Source organism: Cornus florida, unplaced genomic scaffold (assembly GCF_030987335.1).
Source record: "Cornus florida cultivar Cherokee Brave unplaced genomic scaffold, ASM3098733v1 CherokeeBrave_3.0.0_Hap2_Chr06, whole genome shotgun sequence".
Lineage (NCBI taxonomy): Eukaryota > Viridiplantae > Streptophyta > Magnoliopsida > Cornales > Cornaceae > Cornus > Cornus florida.
The window spans coordinates 24,460,391-24,479,691 of record NW_026775576.1 but is presented as its reverse complement, the minus strand read 5'-3'; the positions used below and the strand labels follow the sequence as shown (position 1 = coordinate 24,479,691).

Here is a 19,301-nt window from a genome sequence, read left to right as displayed (position 1 = left end):
TCCAACACAAAGGAAAAGCAAAGTGAGGATTAGTGGGCTTCTCTGCCGCCGCGTACAAATGGGAGAGAATATTTTCCTAAACTTACCCTAATTTCTCACATTATATAATTTGTTTGGACTGCTTATTTCCTGTCTTTCTTCCTTACAAAAAGTATAAATATATTTCAAATAGTTGGCTTTAATATTTGTAGATGTCTGGATAATCTAGTAGATTAATGATTTTGGAGTACCATATTTCAACTCTCTTCATCTACTAATCTAACTTAAACCTTTCTTGCATTGTAAATAAAAAATAAAAAACCAACTGCTTAAATTTGAAATTACAAAATATTTAATTAAAACTTTGTATAAACCAAAGGGTGGTACCATACTAATACTTACATAAAGAGGTCCTAGGTTTAAATTTGTAACATCTTATTTATAACATTTTTTTTTTTTTTTTTTTGGAAAGGTCCATTTATCAAAACGAGTGTCCTTAAAAAAAATAAAGAAAAATTCGAGGAAAGCAAAACTATTTTTTACTTTTAAAAAAATATACTTGGCGATACATTTTTGTTATCAGTCTAATCACTAAAAAAAGACGGGTACGAGATTGTTGCACACAAATTATTGGAGTCACACAAAGTACCAAACAAACTAAATTAATTTTAAAATTGTGTCAATTAATTTTTATTTGATAAAAAAAAATTCTTTTTAATATAAAGTGGTAAGAGTGATTAATGTTTTAGTACTTGTCTAATACCCTGAATCTTCAAAATCCCACTTTTAATTACTTGGTATTTAATTTCTACAGTTACAGAAAGTTCAACCATTAGGACAAGAAAAACACCAACAACTGAGTTTGCATATCCATACACTCTCACACAGTGACGGACCCAGAAAATTTTGTGAGGGGGGGCGGCTTTTTAATTTGTGGGTACAAAATTATATGATGGGTTCATTTTTGTAATTTTAATAGGGTTATTTTCATAAATTTTAAAGTATAAAATGAAAAAAAAAAAAATCAGTGGGGCAAATTATAATTCTAGTGGGGGCATCTTCATAAATTTAGGGGGGGCATTTTCATAAAATTTTAAAAAATTAGGGTATAAAATGAAAATACTAAAAATCCAGGGAGGCCACCACCCCCCCCCCCCCGCGGGCGCGAGGGTCAACTGCTGGGTCCGTGCCTGCTCCCACATTTAACAATCTTGGAGAGCCAAGGAGGAAATACAAAGGAGTGAGACAGAGGCCATGGGGCAAATGGGCAGCTGAAATTAGAGACCCATACAAAGCTGCTAGGGTTTGGATAGTCACATTTGACACTGCCGAAGGAGCTACAAGGGCCTCAAATTCAGAGGCAACAAGGCCAAACTAAACTTCCCCGAAAACGCCAGACTCCGTCCACCATCGGGAGATTCTCCAGCCACCTAGTTGACCATTTCGAATTCTCCACGTACACTTTTATCAGTTTCAACATCAGACGAACCGATTATTCATTATCAAGGTCTGTATAACATGTAGAACCCTAAAACCTGTAGAGACTACACCAACTACCACTCTCGGTTGGTTTTGAATTATGGTGAATTTCAAGTACAACCCTGAGTTTGTAGGCTATTGCCAACTTCAGTGGCTACTCATTTTCAATCTTCTTCTTCTTCATCATCATCATCTTCTTCACTTAAAAACACTGTTTCATCATCTTCTTCTTCACCACCACCACCTTTTCCCCTATTTTTTTGTAGCTCAGCCTCCTCTTCAACTCGGCCCCAAATAGTCAGAGTAGCTATACAGATTTTCCAGTTATAGATTGGTAAGATTCTGGTCACCAGCCTTCTTCTTCTTCAGGATGATCTCTTATTTTACTTTTTTCTTATTTCTTCCTTTTCATTTTCTATTTTTTCGATCAAATTGTCATTTATTGCTATTTTGAGTTTTTTTAGTCTCTATTATTGTCATTTCTATTTTGAATTTGTTATTCTATAATGTTTTATCACACGTTCTCATTGTTTGAATGTAGTGTTTAAATCATGACTATAAACCCGAGTACAACTTTCAAGAAGTTTAAGCAAAGAGTAATCTAAAAATTGACCTTTCAAAAAAAAAAAAAAAAAAAAAAAAAAAAGGCACTCTAAAAATTTATGTTTTTTAAGTACATATATTTATAAATTAAAAAAAAAATGTGAGAGAAATACTCCCATTTTTTAAAAACTACATATAAATTCTTGCATTTTGAAAATTTGCAACAACTTGCCTGGTCGACAAATTTTTTTTATTTTATTTTTATGAAAATCCTAAAATACCTTTAAAGGCATTTTAGCTATTTTAGTTTTTTTTTTAATAAAACCCCCAAAATTTCCAATTTTTTTTATAAAACTCCAAAATCCCAAATTTTTTACAAAACCCCATAAAATTGTTTTCAAGAGAATCATAACAGCACTATGAAAACTATTTTCAAGAACTATTTTCAGATAATCAGAACAGAAAATAATTTTCAATTTTTTCATTTTGAAAGTCTGCTTGGTTGAGAAAATTACAAAACAGTTTTTGAAAAACAAAAACTCATAAATCTGTTTGGTTGTATCTAAAAATAGTTTTCTAAATAATATATATTGCACATCACTTTTTTATTTATTTATTTTTAAAACATAAACTACTAATGCAATACACGTTGTTTTTCCTAAGAGTACTAATTCAATATTGGTTCATGAATAGGTCATTAGATCATGAATAGGTGGTCATTAGATCTACAACATTGGTTCTAAAATTTTGATTTTAAAGGTAACAGAAGGAGAGTGGAACGAATCTAATCAAAGTAATTGAAGGAATTATAACTTAAGAACGAAATTATGCAAGAATAGTGCTATATTTTTAGCGTAAGGTTAATGTTGTTGATGCATTTTCACTTTCAATTTAAGTATATGACTCAAATAGTTTAGTAGTTTTTTTTTTTTTTTTTTTTTTTTTTTTTTTTTGCTGAAACAATAAGGTAATAATAGACATTGGTACCAGAATAAGTGAACTAGAGGATCCAAAGCATTTTTTAAGATGGGTCTATGATTTTCATTAATTTCACATATCATACCAATAGGGATGGCAATTTCCTTCGACCCGGCGAATTTTCGCCCCGCCCATGCCCCCCGCCCTCGCCCCCACCCCTAATGGGGTGGATTTAATGGCCCCTAAATGGGTTTGGGACAGGTATGATAAAATAATTGAAAATCCGAAGAGAGTTTATGTTTGGGGCGAGGTGGATTTAGTGATGACAACGCTCCAAATATATATATATATATGTACCTTTTAATTTTTTTTAAAATATAAAATATATATTTTATATTTTTAAGACTCTTGTTACTTTGTTGGAAGTGTCGATTAATATATTAATATTCACTACTTAGTAATTTAAAAGTTCGGCCAGATTATTTATCAGCCTAATTTAAATACATTGGGCTAGGTTTTTTTTATTATATAATAAAAGTGACATAACTCGGCTCACCCCGCCGCACCCTGCAATTAAACGGAATACATTTGTTGTTATCCCTACAAGGAAAGTAGTAAAGAAGAAAAATGTGACAAATAATAAGAGAAAGGAAGAATAAAGCTTGATTATTACGAGCATTGAAAATTTATAGTCCCTGCTTAAGTTTAGAGATTGGTGTGTTGTCGTCCGGTGCACTCAAATTGCATGCAAAAGTGTGTAGTGTGGCCAAGTTTAAATTTAGAAAATGCCACTATCACTTTCAACTAAAAATATAGTTAGAGTGAGTAGGGATTGTCCCAAGGGAAATGAGGTGTATTTGTGATGGAAATTAATGTTGGATTAGCAGGTCAAATGATTAAAGATTGTTGGTGATTGATTAATTAAACTACAATGCAATTAAAGATTAATGCAAGTAAAAAGAACAATCTAGAAAGTAGGGAAAATATATAGGAGAGATGTCTTGGGGCTTAGAGTCACCACTAAGCTTCACTTCATCAAACACTAACAATTGTACATCTATGGAGAAATTTAAATTGTAACTTGTGTGTGTGTGATATCAATTGAAACTAAGCATATGGATAACAACTAAGTATAGATTGTCTAGCCAATTTTAATGAATAGCATAACCTATCAAATGAGACCAATATACATTCAATTAAACAACAATTAATGCATACACAAATATCTATAGACATGCACTCTTTGCATTCACAAGTATGGAACATCAAGAAACAAGAATGGATTGTTCACCTACCTAAGATATTAAAGCAATTACACTACAACTAGCTTAGAGATATGAAATTAAACTAATTAAACTAAAGATGTGATACAATCCATCAAGAAACAAGTTTAAACCATCAAATAAATCACAAGAGTGTTCCATTAAACACCATGCTTCGATAATCACTAGATCAACATCATCAACACACATAAACATGCATCAACTTTATTAAATCTAGAGATAAAAACATAAACATCAATTCTAGCATACATAGACATATGACTAGAGCTAAATGATCAATTGAAAGCATTAATCCATACAAATCAAGTAGAAATCACAAGATCTATATTTATTCATGGTCAAAACATCTATTATAACTAAAATTCCCAAAAATACACAAAAGCTAGGTTTGGGAAGCAAGCTAAGGGGCTATCTCTAACCTCAAGAGAAGGATTTAACCACACATTGTAGTGGACATAGAACCCTCAAGGGCTAGCTTGGAGGTTGGCATCATCATCTTCATCCTTACTTTTTTCTCCAAAACCCTAGTTCTAGAGAGAGGAAAATTTCTATAATTGGTAATATCTCTATCTATCTTCTATGATACAATAATTATTCAATAAATCAATTATATACTTCTTTGAGTAAGGACCAAGTTAGAATTACAGCCTTTGATTGGAGAAAATTCACAACTACACAAGTTAGGTAGAAATCGACCCGCTCGGGAATTAGACAACTCACTGCCAGTAGCATTTTTGATCGATCGAAGATGTTCGATCGATCAAACACTTAGTTTCGATCGATCAAAGCTGACATGGCTCCAAAATATCTTCTTTGGCCTTATCCAATTGGCTAAGCTGGCACCGCCTCATTTCGATCGATTGTAGATTACTTCGATTGATCGAGATTCCTCTTCGATCGATCGAAGTTTCCCTAATGCATTTTTCTTGACTTATTTCCAACTTTGCTCCTTAGCTCCAAAATTGAGCTAAATGTCTCTTGTTAGCCTGTTTGGACTTTATTAACCTGAAATAGGCAAAAAAACAAATAAGTATCTAAGATATGAAAGTAAGATAGATGAATGGACTAAAATACCCTAGCTTAGGTGCTAAAATGCGTCACATTTGAGCACTCATCACACCCCCAAACTTAGATATTGCTAGTCCCTAGCAATGAACTACAAGGAAAATAAATAAATAAACAACTATACAACTATGAACTAGAAAGCAATAAAATGATAATGCCACTTTCGTAGGGAACACGATTGCATTTAGCATATGCAACAAGCCTTTTAAACCCCTAGTTTACCCCTAGTGGACAAGTGAAGTCTCGTGAAGGTTTTTAGAAATGATACCCATAAACATTAAGCACTTCTCACTAAAGAAGCACCAATATACAAAACAAGCATTGGGAGATAACTACCTCAAGTATGCAATTTTTTAACCATTTCCAAGCAATCTCTCAAAATCTCAACATCAAGCAAGCAGGTATGGTCCGCCACACATCAAGAAAATGATCATGCAAATCAAAACAACTCTAAAATCCTTTTTAAGTGAACCGGCATCAAATATATTACTATCTAAGCCAACTAAAGAAATTATCACATCATTACCCTCAAATTAGCACACAAATCTAGTCCCAATCATCAAAACAAAAAGTAGACCTTTTATTAAAGCTTATTCAACTAGGTGCACTTATTCTTTTCACTCGAATTTTTTTTTTTTTTTTTTATACTATCCTAAGGATTAGGGGTGGCAATTCGTGTTGGCATGTCATGTTCGTGTCGACACGATTACGACACGGACACGATTATGGTTGACACAAACACGACACGATTATTAATGTCTAAGACCCTTGACACGAACACGACACAATTATTATACGTGTAACACGACACGACACGCATAACCTATTTAATAAATGGGTCAAGACTTGACACGACACAAAAAGACGCATTTAAGTCATTTTCGACACGAATACGACATATTTTGCTAAATGGGTCATTTTTGACACGAACACGACACGTTTATCTGATACTTTTAGTTAATTGGGTTAATCGTGTTTACAGGGTCAAACACGAACACGATATGTTTAGTTAGCGGGTCAATCCGTGTCGACACGATTATGACACAAACACGATTAGCCCAAACCCTAACCCGCTTATCTCGTGTCGTGTTAGCGTGTCGTGTCAAATATTGCCACCCCTACTAAGGATCAAAGATGGAAGCATGGTGCAATGTGTTGATCTATTAAGCTTTCTAGCGATCTATGAGGTCGAGCGTTAGGTCAATGACTCCCAAACTAAACAGCTTTAGGGCATTAAGTGTTTAAACACCTTTAAGGACTTACAAGCTCAAATCAACTAGGCTATAAATCAAAACTACCTCCATCTAATCATTTCCCACTTCTCACCTTTGGGAGAAGTCCTCACTTTTTTATTTGCTTTTGCAACTTCTTCTTCTTTTTCTTTTTTTTTTTTTCTTTTTTTTCTTCAATTGATTAACCTAGCGTTTGGGCCTACCACCTTCCGGCGTGAGAAATTCAGTGCTTGATGAGGCTAGAATCCCGGCTACTCAATGAAAAAGGTTTGTTATCCACTTTTGTCAAGATGAAAGCTTTCAATGCACTACTAGCCCAATTGGGATATAACCAATTCAATAATAAACAAAGCATGTACCCCACAAATAAATGCTAGTGTGCACCTGTGCTAGTGTAGAATCATAGAGTGAATCTCAAAACAATCACAAGATCAAGATGATGTGGACCACAAATGCAAGCAAGATATCAATATTTCAAAAAAATTTACTCCTAAATGGCATCCACAAGGCATACAAGGAGTATTGGACTCTCACGTTAAGCAATTTTTAAATTTTAAGTATCATGGTCCTCAAAAAATCAAAATCATAGCGCAGGACTCTCAAATCATATCACATGCATAGAAAGTAAGTACAACATGTAAAGTATGCAAATACACCCCCAAACCTAATCCGTACATTGTCATCAATATGCAAAGAAACAACAGATAATGGAAAAAGTATACTAAATGGGTAAAGCACTATGGACCCGGCAACGGAAGCTTAGCTTTGGAAGGCGCACCCCCAAACTTAGATTTCCAAAACCTATCTGAAAATGGTCACACTAACAATTGTCAAAGTATATGCATCAATGATATAACAGAGGAGTGAAACTGAGAACTGGGCAAAAATCATGGCATCTGTCAATGTAAAGCTCATAACAGCCAAAACTGATATTAAGATCCAAAAATCTATAGATAGAAAATAAATGAATGCAATATCAGATATCCAGAAAAAAAAACATATCAATGCAATGTAAACAATAATATCCACAAATATCTAAAATATCCAAAACAAATATCTAAAATTAGTGCAAGCGTCAAGATGGTGCAGAAATATCACAGTCATAGTAATGTAGATATGAGATAGGTAATGAGTATGAGAGAAAGAAAATGGAATCAGATGGTCGGATCTGGAGTAATCATGTTCGCAATATGCTGCAGTATGGCAGACATCTTGGTGCTGTGGCGAGTGATAAAAACTATAAGGTCAGTGCGCCTAGCTCACATCGCACCTCAGCTACATCTGCTCGCAACTCATCTGATCGGCTCACTAGATTATCGTGCCTCCCCACCAGGTCGTCATGTCTCCTCACCAAATCATCATGCCTCTTCGTGACATCATTGTGCTGCCCAGACATATCAGCTCTAAAAGATATGAAATCGGTGTGCAGCTGAGCTACCTCAGATCTGTAGCTAGAATCAGTGCTGGTATGGGCTGTCGGCTCAGTAGGAGGGACGTGTGAAGGGCCAGTCTGCTGAGATGCACCAGGTACATCTGGCTGGGAGGTAGAACCGGAAGTAGTAATGCGACATCTCTGTCTGGGGGGAGATCTATCTGCTGTATCATCTCCTAGAGCATCGCCTGCTGCAGCTACCTCTGCTTCTGCTCTCTGCTGCTGTGCCTGAAGTTTCTTCGTATCCCTGATGGCTCTGTTCTTGCAGCATGAGTTGAAGGTCTTATTCAAACAGGTCAGATCATAGGCTCTCTTGGCTCACTCTACATCAGGCTTTGGAATCTCCTCAGGGTCAAACTGATATCCCTAGTCTAGAAGTAGCTGTGTAATCAAATGGCCAAATGGTAAAGGCCAAGTCTTTGCTCTAGTGTTGTGCATGTGATGCAAGTTCTTCCAGAACTTGTGCATGAGCTCCCAAATAAGTGCAGGAATAGAGATCCAATACCTCTAGTCTAAACAGTATAAAGCCTGAAATATCCCCTCCCACCTTTGAGTGCCATGACCGGTAGGGAATGCATTGAGGTGCAACACAGAATCGAAGAACCAGTACCGGGGATCAATCTTGACCCGATCTGCAAATGTGTGCCCGTCATATGCTACCTATGGTGATAGTGTAGCGACCATGGTCAGCTCAGTGGGAAATGGTTAATGTGTAGGGTACAGAGGCTCCTGAGTATCATCAGCTAATGGAGAAGTGTGGGGGAATCGACTGGCAGCTATGGCCGGGACAGAAATATCGATTTCCTGACTGTCAATAGTAGTGTGTAAAAGAAGTCTGTTATCCTCATCCATCCGGAAGCACTGGTAGAACAAAGCAACCAACCGGGGGTAGACGACTGTGTCTGCTGGAGTCATGATGGCATCAATGCCCCACCTCACTAGCTCATCATAAGACCACTTGGTCTGGTCTAAGGTGGAGAATAGATCTCGATTAAATCTTTACTCAGTCTCCCGTGTCTTACTGGCATAAGACTCAATGGGGACCTCTTTGATAATAGCATGCTCAACATCCATGGCAGAAGGCTCAGACTGTACTGATGACGTAGATGAAGAAGATGAAGATTCTGTAATTGGAGGTGGAGGCTATGGAACTGTGTGGACTCACTTCCTAGCAAGAGTCTTTCTTCTATGCTACATCTATAAAAACACAAGTATAAATCAGTGCACAGGTAGAGAATATGGTAAGCAAATGACAAGGAAACACAAAGCATGCCTGAAATAGATAGAAATGGTAAATAGACAAATAGGATCATGCTTCTGCAAGAAGTGATTAGGAAAGCTTCAAAATCATCATTCTACATGCCTCGGTTAACAAAATAGGCAATAATGGCATAGAGGGCAGAAAAGTCACATATGGAACAATTGGAGCAGAAATATGATCAACAGGACAAGCATAGGCTGTGATGTGCATAAATGATGCAACGTACATTCACAAACCTAAAACTCAAGTAGATGCTACAAAGATAGGACAAGTAGACCCTAGGATGACATCGTATCAATTCCTATGCAAGAATGTCTACAAGTGAAACAATGAAGATCAAATACAGTAAGCAGGATAACATAAAGCATATAGGCATGGCAACTGTCAACCTATGACTCAAGAAACAGGCATGTCATGTAATAAAGACTAAGTGAAATGCACGGCTGCAAAACACGACAATCCAAGGCATGTTGTGACAAGCAAGTTTAATAAAGAATCCTGGTCATGGTATGCAACTAGATGGCATATATCAGAATGATGCACAAATAACAAGAACTCCAGACAAAGAAATATCCTGTAGTACAAACAAGAAAATCAACATCATATGATCACTCATGACTCGTGACCTCCTCTAATGCTTAAATGAAGCAGAGAATGGTCAAATACTGAGAATACAAGAAGCTTACCATCGGGAAGTCAGAATCTGGACTGGAAAGAACCTCAGTCATCAAGAATAGATCGCAAGCTATCAAAATAATGGCATGGAAATAGATATTTTGCAAAATAAAGCAAGCATAGCCTCAAAGTCAAGTCAAATGTATATCAAAATCTTATTGAAACTTGAGAAGAGAAACTAAGGCCAAAGAATAGATACATCATCCAAATCATGCAGTTGAATTCCCAAAATCCATAACACACCCCCAAACTTAGTTAGAAATCACATTTGGTAGGTCTCAAAGTCATTAAGCACAAGAAGATCAAAATCATGATAAAGAAGGTCAAAAGATACCAGACTGTGCCCTAACATGGAAAGAAAAAATTATATCACAAACAAGTTCAAAGGCACTTAGCATTTTCAAATGGATGCAAAGGAATCAAATGGAACAAGCTTCAATTCAAGCAAGGGCATTTTGGTCAATTTTAGAACAAGATTCATGTAATGAATGAAAACCAAATGAAGGAATCATGCAACTCAACTTTACATGTTTCAAACAAAGTTCAAAAATTTCCCTTTTTGTTTTTAAACATTTGAGACCCAACAAGTATGATCACAAAGCAATTTAATGATGAAAGATCATTTTACCAAAATAATGCACTCTATCCAATCAAAACTTTTCGAAGAGGTCCATTTGAAACATTTTTATGCATTGAAAACAAGACTTATCATTTTCAACACTAAAGCACAAAATCAAATCAAAGCATGCTTGCAATCAATTTAGGCAATTTTGATCACATCCATGCATTTCACATTTAAGTCAAGTAAATGAGACAAAACGGAACCATGCTCACAACAATTAAAACTTTGCAATGCTATTTCAAAATCAACATCAACATTTAATTTTTGAAAACAAGTCAAACACTTCTTTCTTTATAATCCAAAATCAATTTTAAATTCTTTTCAAATTCCATCTCAAAGTCCAAGAATTAAACCACATGCCGTTTTAGATTTTAAAATCGAAGTGTAGAAATTTTCTGAAAATCCGGCATAGTTTCCCCTTAAAAATGGACATCCCAAAATTTTTTCAAACACAATAAACATCCATATATAATTCAATACAATCAAGAATCAATCTCAATACTCAACAAGGGACACCGCCCACAATCAACTTGTAACGACCCTGGATTTTACAAAACCCAGTGTGTCCTGTGGTGACCCGAGACGAATCCAAAAAAAATGCGGAAGCTAAAAGGAACCATATCCTCTAGAGATTTACATCATCTCTAAGACACAAGAATGGCTTCTCGAGGAGTCCCATGACTCAACGGAAGCAAGAAGGAAACAAGGGTTTCAAAACCCTACAAGAAATGGACCAAGGAAAAAATGATCATTTTACCCAGAAATGGGTGCCATCATGCACACCATTGGATGGACAACAAAAAATTAATCAAGATGGACTCAAGAATCGCATGATTCGGAGTTCGAACGAAGAAGAAATGACAAGATGAAAAAAAACGAGGAAAACCCGTTAATCAAGGGCAAAATGGTCAATTTGCAACTAAGAAGAGAAATTTAACTCCAAACAAGGCAAATAAGGCCCACACAACCTATACTAATCATTTCATAACATTCCAAGAGGTTCTAAGAACTTTGGACAAGAATCCCACAGAACACCCTTTCCCGGTTTAAGCAGAAACTGACACTGTCTCATGAAAACTTGAATAAATCCCACTATGATTGGAATTTGAGAATGGAATTGATACCATTGGAAATATGACTCAAAATTCATGAATTTAGGCTCAAGAATCACCCCATTTGGGTTAGAAATGAAGGAGATATGGCCATTTGAAGTCGAAACAACAGTATTGTTACAAAATCTAAAGAGCAGCTGAATGTGGGCTATTTCGGTCGACCAAAATAGAGTTTTAGTCAACCGAAACTCACAGAGACTTTGCTAAAATCTTCTTTTTGAGTGTTGGTTGGTTTGGTAGACCGAATTGCGCCATCGGTCGACCGAAATGGAGTTTCGGTCAACCGAAACTCCTCGAAAACTACTGAAAACTCTATAAAACACGTGAGATTTGCAAGGGAACCTATGGGATTCATTCTATGCACATGCATAGGTCAAAAGCTGATCCTTTTTAAGGAGAAATGAGCATGTGAGCATGCATACAAGTGTAAAATGGCATTTAAGACGCGTCCAAATGGTCTGCAGCCTCAAAAGAACCCTAATGCAAAATATGACCTCTCAACGGCCAAAAATGCCTAGAAATGCAATAAATGAAACCAAAATGCGAAATCTAGAATGAAATGGTGTTTGGCCCTTGGCCACACCTCATACATGATCACTGAAACCCTATGAAAGAAAAAGAATGGAATTCCCACACCCAATGCAAAAGTTATGAAACAATGACTTAGCATTTTACAATATTTTCATAATAAACCTTGAAAAGGAAAGTGTATAGAGTACAAACTTGATGCCATTGGCCTATGGCCTTAACTCACACATGTCAGATACATTACAAATGAGTGTACTTATATACACATTACATAAATGAAATCAAAGAATACAAGTTTTGACATACAAAACTACGAATAGGATTTCATGCCAACATTTTCATGAAATTGATACTTCAAGTCTACAAAATTTCCATGGCATAGTGTGCATCCCAAATCAAGGTCCTTGTACCTGAAAAATGTCCCCACTACGTGTGTGAGTAACATAAAACTACTTGTAGGAGATGAGTATGCATCGACATAGCGTTTTACAATTATATCACCTTAAGGTAAAACATGTTAAAGGGGCTCATGCCACCTAACGTCTATGTCAAAGTGAGACTCAGGGATCATCCTAAGCTACTCATCCAATTTAAAGTGAACAACGGCATACAAGTATACATGCTCAAGTATACTAAGCAATGTTAAAACATGTTTTACAACATACAAGCATACATTTTCAAGTATACCAAACCATATTAAGACAAGTCATGTAATGTCTAAGCATATTTACACAAGTATGCATTTTATATGAAAATCTCGTAAATCAAGCATACGAACACAAGTATACAAAGCTAAAAGAGATACGCCTAAAATAAGTATACACGGCACAAGCATACTAAAAGAAATTTAAACTCACGGAGCAAGTATACAAGTTCAAGTATACTAAATAGGAATCAAATATCTAAGCCAAGCATTAATTCTCAAGCTACAAGTAATCCATGATTAACAACTTAGAATTAAATGCGAAATCAAATAGTGAAAAGACTAGGACATGCGGTCGCTAGACCAAGCAAGTATTTTCCGGTAATTACGACCCACAAGGTACCACCTAGTGCGCACTTATGACTTAGAAAATTCTTGTCTCTGTACTATAGCTAAACCCTAGCCATCACATAAATTATGTCCTCACAAGCTTTCCAAAACCAATAAGTTCAAAACTTATACAAAATCAAATGCAAGTTACCATATTCTACGCACAAGTAAGGTTGAATCTACACAATTCATGTCCTAGAATTCAAGTCTAAATAGCATATGACATGTCATGTCCTCAATATGCAATTTATACACAAAGCAAGAATATTTTACAATAATTGAGCCACATTACCACCCTAAGCCACAAGTACTAAATAAGCTTCAATTTAGTAACTAGCTTCCAAGGTAAGCAATTTTAATATTCTAATAAGCTATATACCTACACAAGATATATTTAAACAAGCTATTCAAGACAATGATATCACCTATCATGCTAAGTCAAATTACCATCTTTAGAGATTATGAGTACTAATTCTATAACAAGTTAGTAGCATGCTCACAAGGTAATTAAACATATTCCATTTCAAAGGATTATCAACCTAATCATGAAAAGTCTCTAGATTTCAAGTCAATTCCAACTAGGCTCAAATTAATATATGTTAAAAGTCATAACATGGTCTTCACATACATTATACCCAAAAGTAATTTAAGTGACTACAACACTTAAAACAAAATTAATTAAGCTAATTAATTAATTTTCCTCAACATTTTCAAACATGTCCAAATGTCCTCAATTTAACATATGTTAAAGAACTCACCAAGGCCTACTTATATATCACAGTACAAGTTGATTTCATACTTGATACAACTATGTAAATTTATCTTTCACAAAAGATAAATATTAAATAAATTTTACAATTCTCATTCAAATGCTCCCAATTTAATATATGTCAACAAGTATACCAAGGCCTAAATTACTAGCTTGCCACAATTTAATTATAAGCAACATACATCCATGTGAATTAAATCTTAATCATAGAAAATAATTAAATTAAATTCTAAAACTTGAACAAAGGCATGCTTACAAGTTGTATATGCTCATATAACAATCAATACAACATTAATATAAACCTAAGACATCCCCTACCTCATTTTGAGATGAAATCTCAAATCCCCACCGAATTGAAACCGCTCCGAATCCGACGAAACTCCTAGGTTTTGTCGGGGACAACACGATGAACATGAATCCTAAGGAAGCCCCATGAAAATCACAACTACTTCAAACCCGAACTCACAAAATGGTCAGAATTGGGTTCTAATAAGGGGGAAAGATGCACGTCGTCAAGGCGAACATTAAACGTTAAGGCCAAAGACTTTTCACCAAGGAAAAATGGTTCAAAGGAGGAGAGAGAAGGTGGCAGCCCCATGGTCTTCCATGGCTGCCGGCCAACAGAGGAAGAAGAAGAGAAAAATCAGATTTTTCTTCTTAAGTTACCCTATTTATAGAAAAACCCTAAAAGTGCCCCGAAAGGGCCCCGCCGGGTTCAGAAAAGTGGAATTTGAGCAAACGCGCTCAAACGGTAAAACTCTATGAGCAAAAAAGATTCAAAATGAGAAAATATGAACAACAAAAGAAACAGCATAAAAAATCAAGTCCCGAGCAAAGAGATATGCCCTAAACAAGTTCGGTGGTAACCGGGTCCAAAAACCCTAAAACTGGAGAAAATGATCAGAAGGAAATTTTATGAGTACACGACTCGACAAAATGTGAAAATGAATCCCGTATGAGGATCCAGGCTCAAAACAAGGTATTTTGCAATAACTTTCGTTAATTGCATAATGGCCCCTACAAAAAGGGTTAACTGCAAAACTGCCCCAGAATGAAGATATCTTCCAAAAGATATTTTCTTAGATACCCCTGAAATAAAATATCTTCAAAAGATATTTATGAAAAACACCCTAAGAAAAGAAAAAGATTCTAAAGAACTGTGCATCCATGCCCCTATGGACACCAGGAGCAACTAAAGTACTTTTCTACAAAAGTAAAGATACATATTTCATGAAAACCATTTAGGATGAAGATAGGTGAAGTCAAAAACCAACTCTGAACTACAGGAGTGAGGTTATGCCAACTATATGACAAACGGGGAAAAGACAAAATAGGGAAAAGGACGAAAAGTGAATAGTGTCAAAAAACGAAAAATGTGGAAATGACTCGGTCCTCAAAGGAAGTTGTCAATCCAAAGGAAAGAGTCTCAGAAACCATTTCCAAGCACTCAAGACGACACTAAACGACAAGAAACCGAATTTAGAAAAGAGATTTCAATGAAAAAAATCCATCCGTAAAATTCTAGAGAAAAAGGAAAGGAAAGAAATGAAAGGGTCATTACACAACTCACAAAACCAATAAAATTCGTCCATCCTTCTTCTAAAAACTACACCAACCACATACCACATTCCATCTCATTTCAATGTCAATGTTTGCCCATCACCATTCAACAGGTATCAGAATTTAGTCCAAATCAAATGTTTCTAAAAAAAATTTATAAACTATTTTCAACAAAATTTTTATTTTATTTTATTTTATTATTTTACATTTTTCATTTCATTCTTTTTTTTTTTTTTTTTTTGTTTTTCAGTTTTTTTTTTTTTTTTAATTTTGTTTTCAATTTTCATATGTACACAAGAATATATACAAAGTGATAATTAACATGAAAAATTAAAATCAAAATAGCAATAATTAAAATAAAGTAAACAAAATAAGATGAAATAAAATAAAATAAAATAATAATAAAAAGTGTTCGGCACATACCCGACAAATGAGGGAGTGGAGAAGAGTAGAAGAAGAGATTTGGATGAAAATTGGGACTTTTCAACCTCGCCGGCATCGGAGAAGATGACCGGAGGCTCGCCGGAACCTCGTTGGAAAATTCAAATGCTCGCCGGAGCTTGGAACTGAATCTCCTTGGCCTAAATTGGCCAGAGATGAAGAAAATAGGCTAGATAGAGTGAAGTGGAGAGAGAGGGAAGAGGAAAAAGCTTAGCCGCGGCCAAAAGCTTCCTTGCCGCTTTCAATGGAGTCGGCGGCAGTTTGCTTGGGCTTCTTGGTTGCTGCGGCTTGAAGAGAAAGAGGAGTGGGTGGTGGCGGCTTGGAGAGTGAGAGAAATGTTGAGGGAGATTGAGAGAAGGAGAGAGTGGTTCGATGAGAGTGAAAGAAATGGGGGCTAGGGTTTGGTGCGAAAGAGAAGATGAATAGGGAGGAAGAAAAGAAAGAAAATAGAAAAAGAAAAGGAAAATAAAAAGGAAGGGAGAAAAAGAAAAATAAAATAAAAAAAAATAATAATATCCAGAATTGAATGGCCAAAGGGATTTCTAAAAAATTCAAATGACGCATTTTCGATCGATCGACGTACGTCGATCAATCGAACCCTTAACTTCGATTGATCTAAAATAGATTTCAATCGATTGAACTTAACTTTGATTGATCGAAATGGAATTTGAAAGGTCCTCAACCCAGGTGATTTAATCAATCGAAATGGGACTTCGATCAATCGAACTGGAGTTTGATTGATCGAAACCTCACTGGCAGTACTCAAAATGCAAAAAATGGCTCTCAAGCCGGATTTTTCAATGCAACTCATATCTAAATGACACAAGAACATGTAAAAATAGAAATGAGGGAGGAATTGGGTTGTTAAACCCTACGAAATGCACTAGTCTTTAATGTCTCTAGCAAGACATTGGGCTCTTTTAGCCTGGATCAAAAATCTTGTTTTGCATCCCCTCCTTAACGGGGTGAATGGCATTTTGAATCCCACCAAACAAATTGTTCCCTAAAGAACTTGTTAGATTTTATTCAAAGGAGATTGATGGTCCTTTGTCAATGCAACTCTTGGGCTTCCATACCCTTTCAACACTTGGTTTTAAAACTTTCTTCCTTGAAATCATTTTGGAAGACAAACCTTTGAAGTTTTCAACCTCAAGCAAAGATTCAAATTTTTCAATTTCATTGTCAAGACATTTTTCCACAACACACACTTCTTCATGATTGTCTATTGAACTCGGGGTTGGATTAAATATGTTTAATTTCACCTTCATATGCCCAAATGAAATTTTCATTATTCCCGTCCTACAATTGATGTTGGCATTTGCGATTGCCAAGAAGGGACGACCAGGATAATGGGAATTTGGCTCTTCGGATTTGGGATCGGTTCCGTGTCAATGACAATGAAATCGACTGGGAAAAAGAATTTATCAATTTTAATCAACATATCCTCAATAATAGCCCGGGGCTTTTTGATGGATCGATCGACTAGTTGCAAAACTACCGACGTTGGTTTCAAGTCTCCTAAGCCTAATTGAACATACACCGAATATGGAAGAAGGTTAACACTTGCTCCTAAATCAAGAAGAGCCCGGTTAATGACATGGTCACCAATGATGCAAGATGTAGTAGGTGAACCGGGTCCAAAAATTTTGGAAGAGTGTTATGTTGCAAAATGGAGCTTACTTGCTCGGTCAAGACCACTTTCTTTGGGATTAGCTTTTGTTCTTCCTCTTTTGGGTGCAAAGATCTTTCAAGAATTTGGCATAAGCTAGAATTTGTTTAATTGCATCCAAGAGGGGAAGATTTATCTTCACTTTCCTAAACATTTCAATTATTTCATTGGCCTTGGTCTTTTGCTTTTCAAGAGAAATGGATCTTTTTAAGGCATCCGAAAATGGAGCTTTTGGCTCAAAAAATTTTTCAAAACCTTTTTCAAAATCACTTTTAACACAAGAATTTTTCAAATCATCTTTCAAATTTTTTTCAACAAATGGCTCATGCACATGCAATGAAGGAGGAATAGAATGTGAAACGGGACGGGTGTCAACTTTTGGTTGTACCGGTTCACTCTCTTCATTGTGAACTCCAACTTGATTATCAATAATTTTTCCACTTCTCAAGGTCGTCATCGCATTAACATGTTCAATTGTGGGTCTTTCCGATGAGGAATTGGTCTCCACAAAAAATTGTTGTTTTAGTGGATTCAAAAGCATTTTCCCTTTTTCCCTAGCATCAATGTGCTTTCTATTTGTCCAACTTGGGTTTCTAGCTTTGCAATGGATTGGGAATGAGAATGAAGTAATTGGGTATTTGCCTCCAAAGTACCTAAAAGCGGTTAACACTTTTTCCTCAAAAGCGGGACTCCTAGAATTTCCTTGAGAATAAGATGATTGATTAGGAAAATGAGAGTTAGAAAATTGATTTCCATGTGATGATTGAAAAGATGATCTATAACCTTGGCTTTGCATTGGGGTAAGGACATACTTGCCTTGAAAACCACCTTGGGGAGGGTTTTAGCCTTCCCCTTGGCTTTTTCAAGAGAAGTTTGGATGGTTCCTCCACCCGGGATTGTACTATGTGCCATAGGGATTATTCCCTTGATTAAAAAATGTGGCATTTACTTGTTCATGATGCTCACTTTGCACATGTCCATGGGGACAATTGGAAGTAGAATGTAAGACACTAGAACAAGTCATACATGATTCATTAGATGGGTGATGAACATGATTAAGGGAGGAAGACACTTGATTCATCGAAGTTTGGTTGACCAAAAATTGATCAAACCTTTGAGATAAAGACTTAACTTCGGCGGCTGTGTCATTGGAATTGTCAACTTGATACAAGCTGACATTCTTCCTTCCACCTAAATTTCTACCATTTTTAGATGACAAAGATTGATACATTGAATTTTCACTCATGTTTTTATAAAGACGCCAAACATCTTTTTCATGCTTATCAAGATAAGAACCACCCATAGATGCATCAACCATACCCTTGTGATTATCCGGCAAACTTTCAAAGAAGTATTGAACTAATTGCCACTTAGGTATGTCATGATGTGGACACTTCTTAAGCAAATCGTTGAATTTTTCCCATGCCTCATGAAATAATTCCCCATCCCCCTGACAAAATTCTCTAATTGAAATTCTCATTGCATTAGTCTTTGAAACCAGATAATACTTTTTCAAGAACTCTTGTTGCATTTCCGCCTAAGAAGTTATCAAAAAAGGCCTAAGATTGTTGAACCAATATTTTGCCTTATCTTTAAGGATGAAAGGAAAAAGTTTTAATCTCAAAACATCTTCCGGCATGTCCGTGTATTTCACGGTGGAGTATACTTTAAGAAACTCATCCAAATGCTTGTAAGGTTCT

At 35.8% G+C, this 19,301-nt stretch overlaps 1 non-coding gene across 1 annotated transcript; it reads left to right on the top strand.

The window, feature by feature from the left end:
• The first annotated feature begins 18,977 nt into the window (after window positions 1–18,977).
• LOC132315337 (small nucleolar RNA R71) lies at window positions 18,978–19,084 on the top strand. The gene has a single exon (XR_009483623.1). It is a non-coding gene; the product is annotated as a small nucleolar RNA R71 (small nucleolar RNA).
• Window positions 19,085–19,301: the final 217 nt, after the last annotated feature.